The sequence below is a fragment of the Heterocephalus glaber genome, unplaced genomic scaffold, assembly GCF_053883595.1.
Source record: "Heterocephalus glaber isolate CG9 unplaced genomic scaffold, H.glaber_assembly_v1.0 deba00000122, whole genome shotgun sequence".
In the NCBI taxonomy this organism is placed as follows: Eukaryota; Metazoa; Chordata; class Mammalia; order Rodentia; family Bathyergidae; genus Heterocephalus; species Heterocephalus glaber.
Window position 1 is genome coordinate 80,545,180 of NW_028258138.1, and position 14,958 is coordinate 80,560,137.

Below are 14,958 nucleotides of genomic sequence, written 5' to 3' on the forward strand. Positions count from 1 at the left end.
AAAATTCAATTGGCAGTTAGACTAGAGGCTGTGTGTATTATGTTCTGCCAGAAAATTTGTCTTCATTTTGCCCATGTCCTCACGCTTTTCAGGAGACCCAGATTAAAGGTGTTCACTAATTCATCTGGCAGAGAAAATTTCAAAGCAGCCCAATATTCAGGCAGTGGCATAGGTCCTGCTGGGTACATTTAGCCAGATCTACAGCGAAAACCAGGAGTAAAAAAGCAGATGTGAAAAGTTGGTGTCGTGGACAGCAGGGTTGCTGAAAAGCTTAGCATTAAAAAAAAGCCAAGTACTTTGCAACAGAATGATAGGAAAGATGGTTTAAAGGCATTTCATGAATTAGTAGAACCCTGCATTTGGAGGCTCAAGGATGCAAAACTATAAAACTTTCATGGAGAAGAGAGCTCCTGGGCTCCCTGCTAAAAAAAGAATTGCCTAAGGAATTGGTTCCCTGAGATTGTCTCACAGTGTCCAGTCATCCAGGCACTCAGAGGCTTCCGCAGCCATGATCTAACTGGGCCCAACTACTGTTCAACCTTGTTACAGATCTTGGCATCATCCACATGCATACAGGTATGGAGAATACAAGAGTCATGGGTGTGTTCCTGAGAGGGGAGTGTGCAAAGCTGTGAAGATGCAGTCAACAGTGCAGAGACCCCAGGAAATTTGAGATGCCAGGAACAGAGACTGTTTGCTGAGGAAAGCCATTGACAGTGAGCAGAACCACCCCAAGAGACAAGGAATGTGGGCTCCAACTGGCACTGCCATAGGGGTGAGGCTGTCCAAATCCTTTGGAGCTCATGTCTCACCACAATTTCCCCAGGGTGCTGGACAGAACTAGACCCCGAAAACAAAAGACCATTCAAAAACTGGGCAACTGTAACAAATAGACATTTCTCAGAACTACAAATGGCCAGTAAGTAAATGAAAAAATGTTCAACATCACTCTTCTCTGGAGAAATTCAAATTAAAATAGTACTGAGATTACATTTTTCTCCAGCAATAAAGGTTATCAAGAAGTCAAATAAATGCTGGTGAGGCTGTGGGGATAAAGGAACCCTTCTACATTGTGCATGGGACTGTAAACTAGAGCACGCAGCATGGAAATCAGTATGAAATGCCTCAAAAAACTAAAACTAGCCAGGTGTGGTAGCACACACCTCTAATCCCAGCACTTTGGAGGCTGAGGCAGGAGGATCACTGTGAGTTTGAAGCCAGCCTGTGTTACGTAGTGAGTTCAAAGCCAGTCTGAACTACATAGTGAGACCCTATCTCAAAAAACAAAGTAAACAAGCGGCCAACTGTGGGATAGTGTGTCACTTTGTCACAGATGGGAGGCCTCAGACAGAAGGTGAGTTTGCACTGTAACAGATGCTCAAGAGAATGACTGGGGCAGGAGAGAAGACAGAAAAGACCCCCACCTACCCACCTACTAGCTGAACCAGCGGTGCAAGTGTTCATATGCTTCTAGGGACAAGCATAAAGTGCAGTTTTCTGAACTCTACTCCTTACCATCAAAAACCTTAAAACACTTGAAGACTAGTAAACTTTTTTTCTTTTTTTCCCCAGTACCAGAAATCGAACTCAGGACCTTGCAGTTGCCAGGCAGGCATGGCGCCACTGAGCTAAATCCCAGGCCCAGGGACTAGTAAACTCTTAACCCCGGACATGAACAAAGAATAGTTGCTTTTAGGGGAGGACTAGAAGAATAACCTGCTTGCTTTTTGATGAAAGACAAGAAACTTTCTCAATACCAGAACAAGCGAAAACCTATTGTTGCCTCAGGAAGAGTAAAAGAAAAAACTACCACTGTGGGACGCCGGGGGCATGCTTAAGCAAAGCATCTTTAATAACTAAAATCTTGATAGGACTCCAGCTTCCAGGGAAGGAGGGAAAAGAAAAAGCTCTAGGGCGCCTCTGAAAAGCGAGGCCACGCCCTCGCCAAGCCCCAAGCCTCGGTAACACTCCTTGAGCAGCTGGAGCTGGTGGAGCAGTCAAGGTAACCGCAGTGACAACAAACCCAGGCCCGGCTAATCGCAGACAAACAAAAGCGGAGAATTCACTGCAGCAGGTCTGTGTTACCGGAAATGTTAAAGGAAGTTCTTCAGGGCAGGGGATTTAGCTCAGTGGTTAAACTGCCTGTCTCAAAAGGAAGTTCTGCAGAGTGAACGATAAGACTCAAAAACTGTTTCTGCACCCAAAAATGGAGAGGGCGGAGAATGAGAAAAATAAAGTTAAGTATGAAAAATATTTTTTCTTACTTTCAATTACTTTGACCCACACATACATAGTTCACTAATTTCTGAAAAAGTTGTCAAGAAAATTCAATGGACAAATGGTACTGTAGAAAATAGTTTTAGTTAGCTTATGAGTATGGCAGAAGGGCCTGAGGTGGAGTTCGTTGACCAGCCACATTGATAAAAATTAAGAACGGACAGTGAAGTAGGACTTTGGAAAAACAATGAATTTCTTCAGGGAATATAGGAGGCAGCCCATTTCCTACTAAAGGCAGTTGCAGCCACTCCTTACTAAGTTCCAGAGTTTTGAGTAATTTAAATGCACTGAACTTCCTCTGGCAGCGTGGAATTCAGTCTTGCCCCCATTAAAAGGAAATGCAACCGGGGATTTAGCTCAGTGGTTCTGCCGCCTGCCTCGCCTGCCTCGCAAGCTCAAGGTTCCGAGTTCCATCTCTCTGGTACCAAAAAAAAAAAAGAAAGAAAAGAAAAAGGAAATGCAGCTACTCTCTACGAAGTTCCTGAATCTCCAGGAATTTATAATGCAGATTAACCAGTTCTTCTAAGGTCCCAGTTTCCTGTAAACCCTACATACTGAGTAACTGGGTTAAAAGCCTGAGTCCCAATTGGTCATTTTAAATCCACAGGGCCATCTGTGGTAGGTGACCACTGAACAACTGAGCAATCTCTGTGCTCTGTTTACCTATAACTAGCTCTGGATGAGGATGCGGGTGTCCAGCCACCCATTTGGACCCCTCCTGGAAATGGAAGGGCTGCTCTTATTTCCAATAAAACTCTCCTAACCTCTTCCTCCTTTGACTCAGGACTTCATTTTTTGATGTTTGTAGAACCCGGAACTCAGGACACACCAGTATCAGTACTCTCTTTAGAGAATGATACTGAAACCAATGACCATGTAAAAAATAGAAAGGAAAAAGAAAAAAGACTGGATCACATATGGCCTCATATAAAAAAAGATTAACTCAAAATGGAACATGGATCAAAAAGACCCAAAGGTAAGCTAGGTGCAATAGTACACACCTGTAATCTTAGCTACTCAGAAGGCTGAGGCAGGAGGATCAAAAGGTCAGGCCAGCCTAGGCAATTCAGCAAGACCCTGTCCCAAAATAAAACATAAAAAGAGCTAGGAATGTTGCTCAGTGCAGAGTTAGGAAACTGTTTCTTAGATAATACTTACAAAGACCAAATGTTTTTAAAGTTGTTTAATTAAACTTTATCAAAATTAATTACGTATCATACCCACCCACCCCCACCCCCGTGCTGAGGATCAAATTCAGGACCTTGTACTTGCACTTGCCAGGCAGGGGTGGCACACTGAGCTACATCCCCACCCCAATCTATCTATCTATTCATTTAATTTTGTGGTACTGAGGACATTTCTAGTTCTCCTGGTTTGCTTTTTTTTAAATTTTGAGACAGGGTCTCACTAATTTGCCCTAGCTGGCCTCAAACTTGCCATCCTCCTGCCTCAGCCTCCTGAATGGCTAGGATTACAGGTGTGCACCATAGTGCCTGGAAATTTTTCTATCTTTAAAAATAATGAAAGAATGGGGAAAGAGCCACAAAATGGCCAAAAAAATGTCTGAAAAGCATATATCTGATAAAAAGACTTATAGCAGGCATGGCGGCACACTCCTGTAATCCCAGCACTCAAGAGGCTGAGGCAGGAGGATTACTGTGAGTTTGAGGCCAGCCTGGGTTACACAGTGAGTATAAGGCCAGCCTGAACTACATAGGTAGAACTTGTCTCAAAAGAACAAACAAAAAAGCTGCTGCTGCTTTTTATAACTTTATATTATTTTTTAGAAAAAGGACTTGTATGTCCAAGAAAACACTTTCACCATTTAACATTAAGAAAACAAAAATAGGGCCAGGGATTTAGCTCAGTGGTTACGCTGCCTGCCTCACAAGGTCCTGAGTTTGATCCCCAATACCAAAAAAAAAAAAAGAAAAGAAAAAATTTTAAATTATTAAAAACTTTAAGAGGCACATCACCAAAGAATGAAATACAAATAAGCATATGAAAAATGAATGAAAATTAAAACCATTATGAGATGCTAACGCAACGGGAAACTTCAGGGGATTCCTAGACAGCACTCAAACATGGAGGTAGGATGTAAAAAAGGCTTTTAACACTGGCAGGTCAGCAGATGACTCCTGTCAGTCTCAAGAGCCCGAATAGAAGTTTGTTATTCTTTATATACTTCTTTTTACATCTATGAGGCTTACTTTCATTGGCGTTTCCCCAGGAACATAGCAAGCAGGATTTACACAACGCAGAGCGGTGGCGAGGCCAGGCAAAGAGCTCTGGTGGGACTTTCTGAGTCTGTTCCACTCCTTTGGTGACAGAGTACAGAGTTGCCATGGTTGGGGCCGGGGATTTAGCTCAGTGGTTCCGCTGCCTGCCTCGCACACACAAAGTCCCGAGTTCAATTCCCGGTACCAAAAAAAAAAAAAAAGGAATTTGGGCAGTTGAAAATTAGTTACCAACCAGAGTTGCCATGGTTACTCAGGTGCACTCTACAAAGAACAGAGTTACCTAGTTAACCCATACTTGCCTAATAGCACAGTTAATCCATCGTTGCCCAATTCTATATGGAAAGGTGGTTTCCTCTTTCACTAACAGACAACTATTAGATTTGCTAAAATTATTTAAAAAACAAAACTGTTGATACTAAGGCCTGGTGAACATGCAGAGTAATGGAAACTTTCATACACTGGTAGTACAAATGCAAAATTTGTACTATTGAAGTAATTTAACAATTTCTTATAAAATTAAAAATACATCCAACCCAGTGACCCAGCAAATCTATTCCTAAGTAATTACCCACAAATGTTTAAAACAAATTTATTCATAATTACCAAAACCTGACACTTCTGGGAAGATGGCAGAGTGATGAGCAGCAGAGAAAGAGCCTCTCCAAGATCTGGTGTCCTAACACTGGAATATAGTGTCATGAGGAGGAGAAGAAGGAGGGAAGTGGGTTCCTGGGACCCAGAAAGGCTCTGAAGTGAGAATTGTTGTCAACAGGGAGAGCAAAGAGATAGACTTTAACAAAGAGGAGGGAGATAGCAAGCAGCCCTTTCTCACAGAGCCCAGACTCATGGCATGGAAACAGCAAATCAAACCTTTAGATGCATGGTGACTACTGGTGACCCCAGAGGCCTCCACGGAGAAACACACCAGTGGAATGGAGCAGTAGACACAGCACAATGGTGAGTCACAGCAGTGGCTGGTGAGTTATTTGGGTTCAAACTTACCCAGGAGAGGGTGATTGGCCAGTAACCATCTTGGAGATGGGCCAACTGAGCTCAGAACTCAGAACAGCTACAGGGTGACTCCATCTAGTGGCTCCTGGTATCTTGGTGAGGGTGCTGAAGTCAAGTCATCAGGAAGTCAGGGAGCAGAGTTCAAGTTGGCAGGGAGCTGAATTCAAGCAGGCAGGAGGCACATGAACTGTTGCAGGCTCAAAAAATCTGGTTCTAGCCCCATAAACATAAATGAGCCTGAACTTCAGTGGAACTAAAGGTGCAGGGGATTACCAACTACCCCACCACCATAAAACTATGGTTGGTTTGCTGGGATGAATCAATTCAGCTCTGGATTCTGTCTACCCACATTGGCTACCAGTGACAACATAAACACACCTTAAATTGGATTTTTTTTTCTTTTTCCTTTTCTTTTTTTTAGGATTGAAAATAATGAAGAAATGGACAGATTTCTAGATACATATGAATTACCAAAGCTGAATCAAGATATAAAAATTCTAAATAAACCAATCTCACTCAATGAAATTGAAGATGTAATTAAAAAACTAACAACTAAGAAAATCCCAGGCCCTAACTGATTAATTGCTGAATTCTACAAGAAATTTGAGAAGACCTAATGCTGCTACTTCTCAAACTCTAATGAAACTGAAAGGGAAGCAATACTCCAAAATTCATTCCTGGAAGCAAGCATTACCCTGATTTCAAAACCAGAGAAGGATCCAACCAAAAAGGAGAATTACAGGCCAATCTCCCTAATGAATACAGATGTAAAAATCCTCAATAAAATACTGGCAAATAGCATGCAGCAAATCATCAAGAAGGTTTACACCATGACCAAATAGGACTCATCCTCGGGATGCAGGGATGGTTCAACATACACAAATCAATAAATGTAAAACACTATATTAACAGAGTCAAGGACAAAACCCAAACAATTCTCTCAATAGGTGCAGAAAAAGCATTTGACAAGATCCAACACTCATTCATGATAAAGAAAAAAAACCCTACAGAAGATTGGTATAGATGGGTCTTTATCTCAACCTGATAAAAGCCATCTATGACAAACCAGCAGCCAAAATCATACTAAATGGATAAAAACTGAAAGCTTTCACTCTAAAATCAGGAACAAGACAAGGATGTCCACTATCTCCACTCTTGTTCAATATAGATCTGGAAACATTAGCCAGAGCAATTAGACAAGAGAAGGAAATAAAAGGAATAAGGATAGGAAATGAAGAAGTTAAGTTGTCATCATTTGCGGATGACATGATACCTTACATAGAAGACCTTAAAAGCTCCACCAAAAGACTTTTAGATTTGATAACCAAATTCAGTGGCATAGCTGGATACAAAGTCAACACTCAGAAGTCAATAGCCTTCCTGTACACAAATAATAAACTCTCTGAGAGAGAAATTAGGGAAGCAACACCTTTCACAATAGCATCCAAAGAAATAAAATACCTATGAATCAATCTATCAAAGGAAGTAAAAGACCTCTACAGTGAAAACTACAGTACTCTGAAAAAGGAGATCGAAGAGGATATTAGAAAATGGAAAGACATCCCTTGTTCTTGGATAGGAAGAACCAATATAGTGAAAATGGCCATACTTCCAAAATTTTTATACAGATTCAATGCAATCCCAATAAAAAATTCCAACAGGATATCTCACAGAATTAGAAAAAAAATCCTAAAATTCATTTGGAACCAGAAGAGACCTAGAATAGCAAAGGCAATTCTGGGCAACAAAGGCAAGGCTGGGAGTATCACAATCCCTGATTTGAAATTATACTACAAAGTGACTGTGATAAAAACAGCATGGTACTGGCAAAAAAGCCAGACCTACCTCAGGATCAATGGAACAGATTAGAAGATGCAGAAACAACTCCAGACATACTCAGCACCTTATCTTTGATAAAGGAGCTAAAACACCTTCACTGGAAGAAAGATAGCCCCTTTAATAAATGGTGCTGGAAAAACTAGCTTTTAGTCTGCAGACAAGAGCTAGACCCATGTCTCTCACCATGCACTATCCTAAAATCAAAATGGATCAAAGATCTAAATATTGAAACAGAAACACTAAATCTGCTGGAAGAGAGAATAGGTAGAACTCTTGGAGACACTGGTGTAGGCAAAGACTTTATGAACAAACTTCTGATTGCACAGGAACTATCACAAAGAATCAACAACTGGGATCTCATTTTATTAAAAAGCTTTTGCAGGCTGGGGATTTAGCTCAGTGGTTTTGCCACCTGCCTCGCAAGCGCAAGGTCCTGAGTTCGATCCCTAGTACCAATAAAAAAAAAAAAGTTTTTGCCCAATAAAAAATCACCAACAGAGTGAAAAGACAACCCACAGTGTGGTTAGAAAATTTTTCCAGCTATTCCTCAGATAAAGGACTGCTGTCTCTCGCTACTGTTCAAGGTAGCCCAGCAGCTCCTTCCCTGATAAAGCCTTGCCTTGTGTTTTCCAAAAAAAAAGGACTGCTATCTAGAATATATAAAGAACTCAAAAAAATCACACACATACCCCTCCCTAATTTAAAGACCCAATCCAAAAATGGGCATCTGAAATGAATAGACACCTCTCAGAGATGTTCAGAAAAATGTTCAACATCACCGATTATTCAAGAGATGAAAACAAAGCTGAGATTCCACCTCACCCCAGAAAGAATGGCTGCTATCAAGAAATCAACCAATAACAAATGCTGGCGGGGGTGTGGCAAAAGAGGAACCCTGCTCCACTGCTGGTGGGAGTGTAGACTGGTGTAGCCACTGTGGAAATCAGTGTGGAGATTCCTCAAAGAACTAAAACTAGAAGTTCCATTTGACCCAGCTATTCCCCTTCTTGGTATCTTCCCAAAAGAATAAAAAGCATCATGCCACAGTGATGTATGCACACCCATGTTTATAGCAGCACAGTTTGTAATAGCTAAATATTGAAAACAGCCCAAATGCCCATCAACTGATGAATGGATAAAGAAGATGTGGGTTTTTTTCTACAGTGGAGTACTACTCTGCCATAAAGAAGGATGAGCTGAAGACACTTCTAGGTAAATGGATGCACCTTGAGACCATACACTTAAGTGAAATAAATCAGACACACATGTGTAAATACTGCATTGTTTCTGCAGTGTGAGAAGCTGAAAGTGGAAATAAGGGCTAACATGATAATAGATAATGGGAAATGGGAAGAAAATGTTCAAATGGGAAGAGGGGAACAAGGGAGGAGAGAGGGAGAAAAAAAGGAAAGGACAGGGCTGGGGATTTAGCTCAGTGGTTCTGCCGCCTGCCTCCCAACTGCAAGGTCCCAAATTCAATCCCTGGTACCAAAAAAAAAAAAGAAAGAAAGAAAGGAAAGGACAAGAAAAAAAGGAAAAATAAAAGGAAAAATGGAAACAAAGCTTTTGTATACAGGAAGGGTAGATGGGCTTGAGAAGAAGGGTGGAATGGGAAAAAAAGAAGAGGCAGAATATACCATGTACAGGTGCAAATTCCCTATGGTGTGTGTTATCATTATGTATATCTAAAATTTACCAATAAATATTTTGCTAAAAAAATTACCAAAAACCGGAAAAAATGTCTACCAACTCTTGAAGAAACAAATCCTGTATGTGCATATAATACTTCTAACAAAAAAAATTAATGCATATAACAACATGGATGAATCCAAAAGCTTTACACTCTGTGAAAGAAGAACAGAATTTTAACATGATTTCATTAACATAGCGTTCTGAGGGGCTAGGGTGTAGTACAGTGTTAGAGCATTTGCCTAGCATGAGTGAGGCCCAGCCCCAAAAAAGAAATCTGAAAAAAAGCAACAAGCATGATTTCAGCTGCATGGTTGCCAGGGATGATGGAGACAGGCAACAGGAGTGGAGTGGGGAGAGGGAGCTGACTGCGGAAGAGGATGAGGGAACTTTTGGGTGAGGTGGAAATGTTCCCTATCTTGGATGTGGTTGTGATACATAGTTCTTGAAACTCAAAAGAGTGGACTTTTCCTCAGTGTTGGAACCATGCCCTGTGCATGTGAGGCGAGTGCTCTACAAGTGAGGTATACCCCCAACACAAAAGGATAGATTTGTCGCATGTCATTACAACTCAGCAAACCTAACTTAGAAAGGAAGAACTCTGAGATACAGCTTCAACAAGAGGTAAATTTACACTCTTCAGTGGATCCATGAAAAGTGAAGGTGAACATTATCCAGTGTGGGGCCAGTCAACATCATGTGCCCATTTGACTGGCACCAAGGAAGGCACAATCTCATTTCCTTGATATTCCTGCCAAGACTGCAAGACTTGCCTCTGAGCACTAGAAAACAACAAACAGATCCACCTCAAGGGTCATCCTGTAAAACTAAGGCCTCTACTCCATGGACTGCAAAGAGAAAAGAAAGAGACATAACAACTAAATATATACAGTGTTCCCACATGGATTCTGATGTAGAGATGAAGAAGACTTGGGCTGGGGATTTGGCTCAGTAGCGCCTGTGCCTGCCTCGCAAGCGTAAGGTTCTCAGTTTGATCCCTGGTACAAAAAAAATTCTTGGAAAATGTAAATCAGGTTTGTGGAGCAGAGAGTAGTGTCTTCCTCTGCTTATTTCCTCATTGGCAGGATTGAACTGTCCTTCAGTAGAAGAGTGGGGAAATATTTAGCAGTAATGAGCATCATTCCTTATTTTTCTTTTTTTTTTTTTTGGTACAGAGGATCGAACTTGGAGCCTTCTGCTTGCAGGTCAGGTGGCGGAACCACTGAGCTAAATCCCCGGCCCCTATGAGCATCATTCTTGCAGCATGCTCTCATGTGGTTCAGAAAGATACATGGAGATTGTGTGCATGAGCTATGGAAGAGGAAGAAGAACAGAAAGGGGTAGAGAAGGGGAGCAGGGACAACAGTGAAGGTGGGCAGAAAGGGAGGGAAGGGGGAGATCAAGAGAGCTGGAAGAAGGAGGGAGGAGGGAGAGAACACAGAGAAATCAATGTTGGGGGAATGTAGGTGGGCACAGGAAACTTGCATACTCTCTGCAACTTCTAAAAGTTTGAAATTATTTCAAAATAAATTATTAGTACATATGTATATCATATATAGTTTTACAAACTGTCAGGCCGGGGATTTAGCTCAGTGGTTCTGCCACCTGCCTCGAATACACAGGTCCCAGGTTTGATCTCCGGTACAAAAGAAAACCAACTGTCCAACTATCCCAAGATAGCCAGTGGATTTCCCTGCAGAAGGAAACGAACCTGTGACCCTGAGAAGCCCACCTCATGTGCTGTCTGAGCCCAGGCACATCCTTGGCTCCCAGAGAAATCCCACACCTCACTAGAGCTCTACATTTGCTGATTCATTCTCTCTCTCATTTTTTTTCAAGTTCCGTTTTAGTCTTGGTCAAGTTCACCAGTCCTCTGTCTTGTCTAACTTACTGTTTGAGCTGTTTCTTTTTTTTTTTTTCGAGACAAGGTCTCACTATTAGTTCGGGCAGCCTTGAACTCACTATGTAGCTCAGGCTGGCCTTGAACTCATAGCAACCCTCCTGCCTCAGCTTCCAAAGTACTAGGATTACAGGCATATGCCGCCATACCCAGCTGTTTGGGCTCTTTCCATGACCAGCTAATGAGTACTTGACCACTAGACCAGCCTCAACTGCCCATCAGAGAAAACCTGATGCACACGTGGGAATCTGACTTGCATATTGTTGGGAAGTTAGTCCCTTTTGGGGCAGCAGTGACTGGAAATCTGCCAGAGCCCACAATATTGATTATGCCCCAAAACATGCTGTAAGCAGTGCAGGCTGCAGAGTTAAATCCCTTGATTGCCTTACCTTAAGAAGCGAGTCGAACTGAAGCTCTGTGACTCACAGAAGCATCTCACGAGGACTGCGGTAGCACGCAGGTCAGCATGACCTCCTGCTGACGGCCACTGCAGAGACTAGAGTAACGGCCTGTGAAGCTGTGGGGCTGATCCGAGATAACATCTGTAGCTGAGGCCGGAGTAATCGCACCCAAACTCCGTTCCCACAATTAGTGCCTTCATAGCTTGAAGGACAATGCTCTAATTACAACCATATATTTTGTCTGTCTTCCTTCTAATTTGAAAATGCTCTGACTCCTCCTTAAAGCCTTGGCTGCATTGATTTCCATGGGAATTTCACGTACTGCACATCTGTACAAGGACTTCACCTTTACCCTGATTGATGAATGATAAAATTCGGTGGAAGAGACGGGCCAGTGCTTTTGCCAAAGGAGCACTGGCTGTCCCAGTTCACCCTTTCTCTTTAACTCTGTCTCAAGTTTTTCTTCATCCTTGTGTCACACACTGGGCAGGTGGGGACTAGAGACTTACTGCAGGAGTCTCTGGCAGATATCTGCTTGTAAAATGTGATCATTTTGCAATCTCTGCCAGGTGGATGAAGGGCATCTACTCTCAGGCCAGAATCAAAAGAAAATCTGTAATTCAACAACTGGGATCTCATCTTATTAAAAAGCTTCTGCTCTGCAAAGAGAAACCACCAACAGAGCTAAGAGACAACCTACAATGTGGGAAAAATTTTTTAGCAGCTGTACCTCAGACAAAGGTCTACTATCTAAAATATATGAAGAACTGAAAAAACAGACCCCCCAAATTCAAAGACCCAATCCAAAAACGGGCACCTGAAACAAACAGACATTTCTCAAAGAAGTAAAAGCAGCAAATAAACATATGAAACAACGTTCAACATCACTCGTCACCCGAGAGATGCAGATGAAAACAACACTGAGATTCCACCTCACCCCAGAAAGAATGGCTGCTATCATGAAATCAACCAATAACAAATGCTGGCAGGGCTGTGGGGAAAGAGGAACCCTGCTCCACTGCTGGTGGGAGTGTAGACTGGTGTAGCCACTGTGGAAATCAGTGTGGAGATTCCTCAAAGAACTAAAACTAGAAGTTCCATTTGACCCAGCTATTCCCCTTCTTGGTATCTTCCCAAAAGAATAAAAAGCATCATGCCACAGTGATGTATGCACACCCATGTTTATAGCAGCACAGTTTGTAATAGCTAAATATTGAAAACAGCCCAAATGCCCATCAACTGATGAATGGATAAAGAAGATGTGGGTTTTTTTCTACAGTGGAGTACTACTCTGCCATAAAGAAGGATGAGCTGAAGACACTTCTAGGTAAATGGATGCACCTTGAGACCATACACTTAAGTGAAATAAATCAGACACACATGTGTAAATACTGCATTGTTTCTGCAGTGTGAGAAGCTGAAAGTGGAAATAAGGGCTAACATGATAATAGATAATGGGAAATGGGAAGAAAATGTTCAAATGGGAAGAGGGGAACAAGGGAGGAGAGAGGGAGAAAAAAAGGAAAGGACAGGGCTGGGGATTTAGCTCAGTGGTTCTGCCGCCTGCCTCCCAACTGCAAGGTCCCAAATTCAATCCCTGGTACCAAAAAAAAAAAAGAAAGAAAGAAAGGAAAGGACAAGAAAAAAAGGAAAAATAAAAGGAAAAATGGAAACAAAGCTTTTGTATACAGGAAGGGTAGATGGGCTTGAGAAGAAGGGTGGAATGGGAAAAAAAGAAGAGGCAGAATATACCATGTACAGGTGCAAATTCCCTATGGTGTGTGTTATCATTATGTATATCTAAAATTTACCAATAAATATTTTGCTAAAAAAATTACCAAAAACCGGAAAAAATGTCTACCAACTCTTGAAGAAACAAATCCTGTATGTGCATATAATACTTCTAACAAAAAAAATTAATGCATATAACAACATGGATGAATCCAAAAGCTTTACACTCTGTGAAAGAAGAACAGAATTTTAACATGATTTCATTAACATAGCGTTCTGAGGGGCTAGGGTGTAGTACAGTGTTAGAGCATTTGCCTAGCATGAGTGAGGCCCAGCCCCAAAAAAGAAATCTGAAAAAAAGCAACAAGCATGATTTCAGCTGCATGGTTGCCAGGGATGATGGAGACAGGCAACAGGAGTGGAGTGGGGAGAGGGAGCTGACTGCGGAAGAGGATGAGGGAACTTTTGGGTGAGGTGGAAATGTTCCCTATCTTGGATGTGGTTGTGATACATAGTTCTTGAAACTCAAAAGAGTGGACTTTTCCTCAGTGTTGGAACCATGCCCTGTGCATGTGAGGCGAGTGCTCTACAAGTGAGGTATACCCCCAACACAAAAGGATAGATTTGTCGCATGTCATTACAACTCAGCAAACCTAACTTAGAAAGGAAGAACTCTGAGATACAGCTTCAACAAGAGGTAAATTTACACTCTTCAGTGGATCCATGAAAAGTGAAGGTGAACATTATCCAGTGTGGGGCCAGTCAACATCATGTGCCCATTTGACTGGCACCAAGGAAGGCACAATCTCATTTCCTTGATATTCCTGCCAAGACTGCAAGACTTGCCTCTGAGCACTAGAAAACAACAAACAGATCCACCTCAAGGGTCATCCTGTAAAACTAAGGCCTCTACTCCATGGACTGCAAAGAGAAAAGAAAGAGACATAACAACTAAATATATACAGTGTTCCCACATGGATTCTGATGTAGAGATGAAGAAGACTTGGGCTGGGGATTTGGCTCAGTAGCGCCTGTGCCTGCCTCGCAAGCGTAAGGTTCTCAGTTTGATCCCTGGTACAAAAAAAATTCTTGGAAAATGTAAATCAGGTTTGTGGAGCAGAGAGTAGTGTCTTCCTCTGCTTATTTCCTCATTGGCAGGATTGAACTGTCCTTCAGTAGAAGAGTGGGGAAATATTTAGCAGTAATGAGCATCATTCCTTATTTTTCTTTTTTTTTTTTTTGGTACAGAGGATCGAACTTGGAGCCTTCTGCTTGCAGGTCAGGTGGCGGAACCACTGAGCTAAATCCCCGGCCCCTATGAGCATCATTCTTGCAGCATGCTCTCATGTGGTTCAGAAAGATACATGGAGATTGTGTGCATGAGCTATGGAAGAGGAAGAAGAACAGAAAGGGGTAGAGAAGGGGAGCAGGGACAACAGTGAAGGTGGGCAGAAAGGGAGGGAAGGGGGAGATCAAGAGAGCTGGAAGAAGGAGGGAGGAGGGAGAGAACACAGAGAAATCAATGTTGGGGGAATGTAGGTGGGCACAGGAAACTTGCATACTCTCTGCAACTTCTAAAAGTTTGAAATTATTTCAAAATAAATTATTAGTACATATGTATATCATATATAGTTTTACAAACTGTCAGGCCGGGGATTTAGCTCAGTGGTTCTGCCACCTGCCTCGAATACACAGGTCCCAGGTTTGATCTCCGGTACAAAAGAAAACCAACTGTCCAACTATCCCAAGATAGCCAGTGGATTTCCCTGCAGAAGGAAACGAACCTGTGACCCTGAGAAGCCCACCTCATGTGCTGTCTGAGCCCAGGCACATCCTTGGCTCCCAGAGAAATCCCACACCTCACTAGAGC

General features: G+C 42.2%; 1 long non-coding RNA gene across 2 annotated transcripts in view; it reads right to left on the reverse strand.

Moving 5' to 3' along the window:
* The window catches only part of LOC110349807 (uncharacterized), a 97,141-nt gene extending 83,997 nt beyond the window's left edge, over window positions 1–13,144 (reverse strand). Inside the window, exons 1-2 of one of the 2 annotated variants that reach the window (XR_015450723.1) lie at window positions 11,346–13,144; window positions 5,520–5,685 (exon numbers count right to left, since the gene is read on the reverse strand). This is a non-coding gene — a long non-coding RNA (uncharacterized LOC110349807). The remainder of the gene's footprint in view (window positions 1–5,519; window positions 5,686–11,345) is intronic. The other variant, XR_015450722.1, reaches the window with a different exon arrangement.
* Window positions 13,145–14,958: the final 1,814 nt, after the last annotated feature.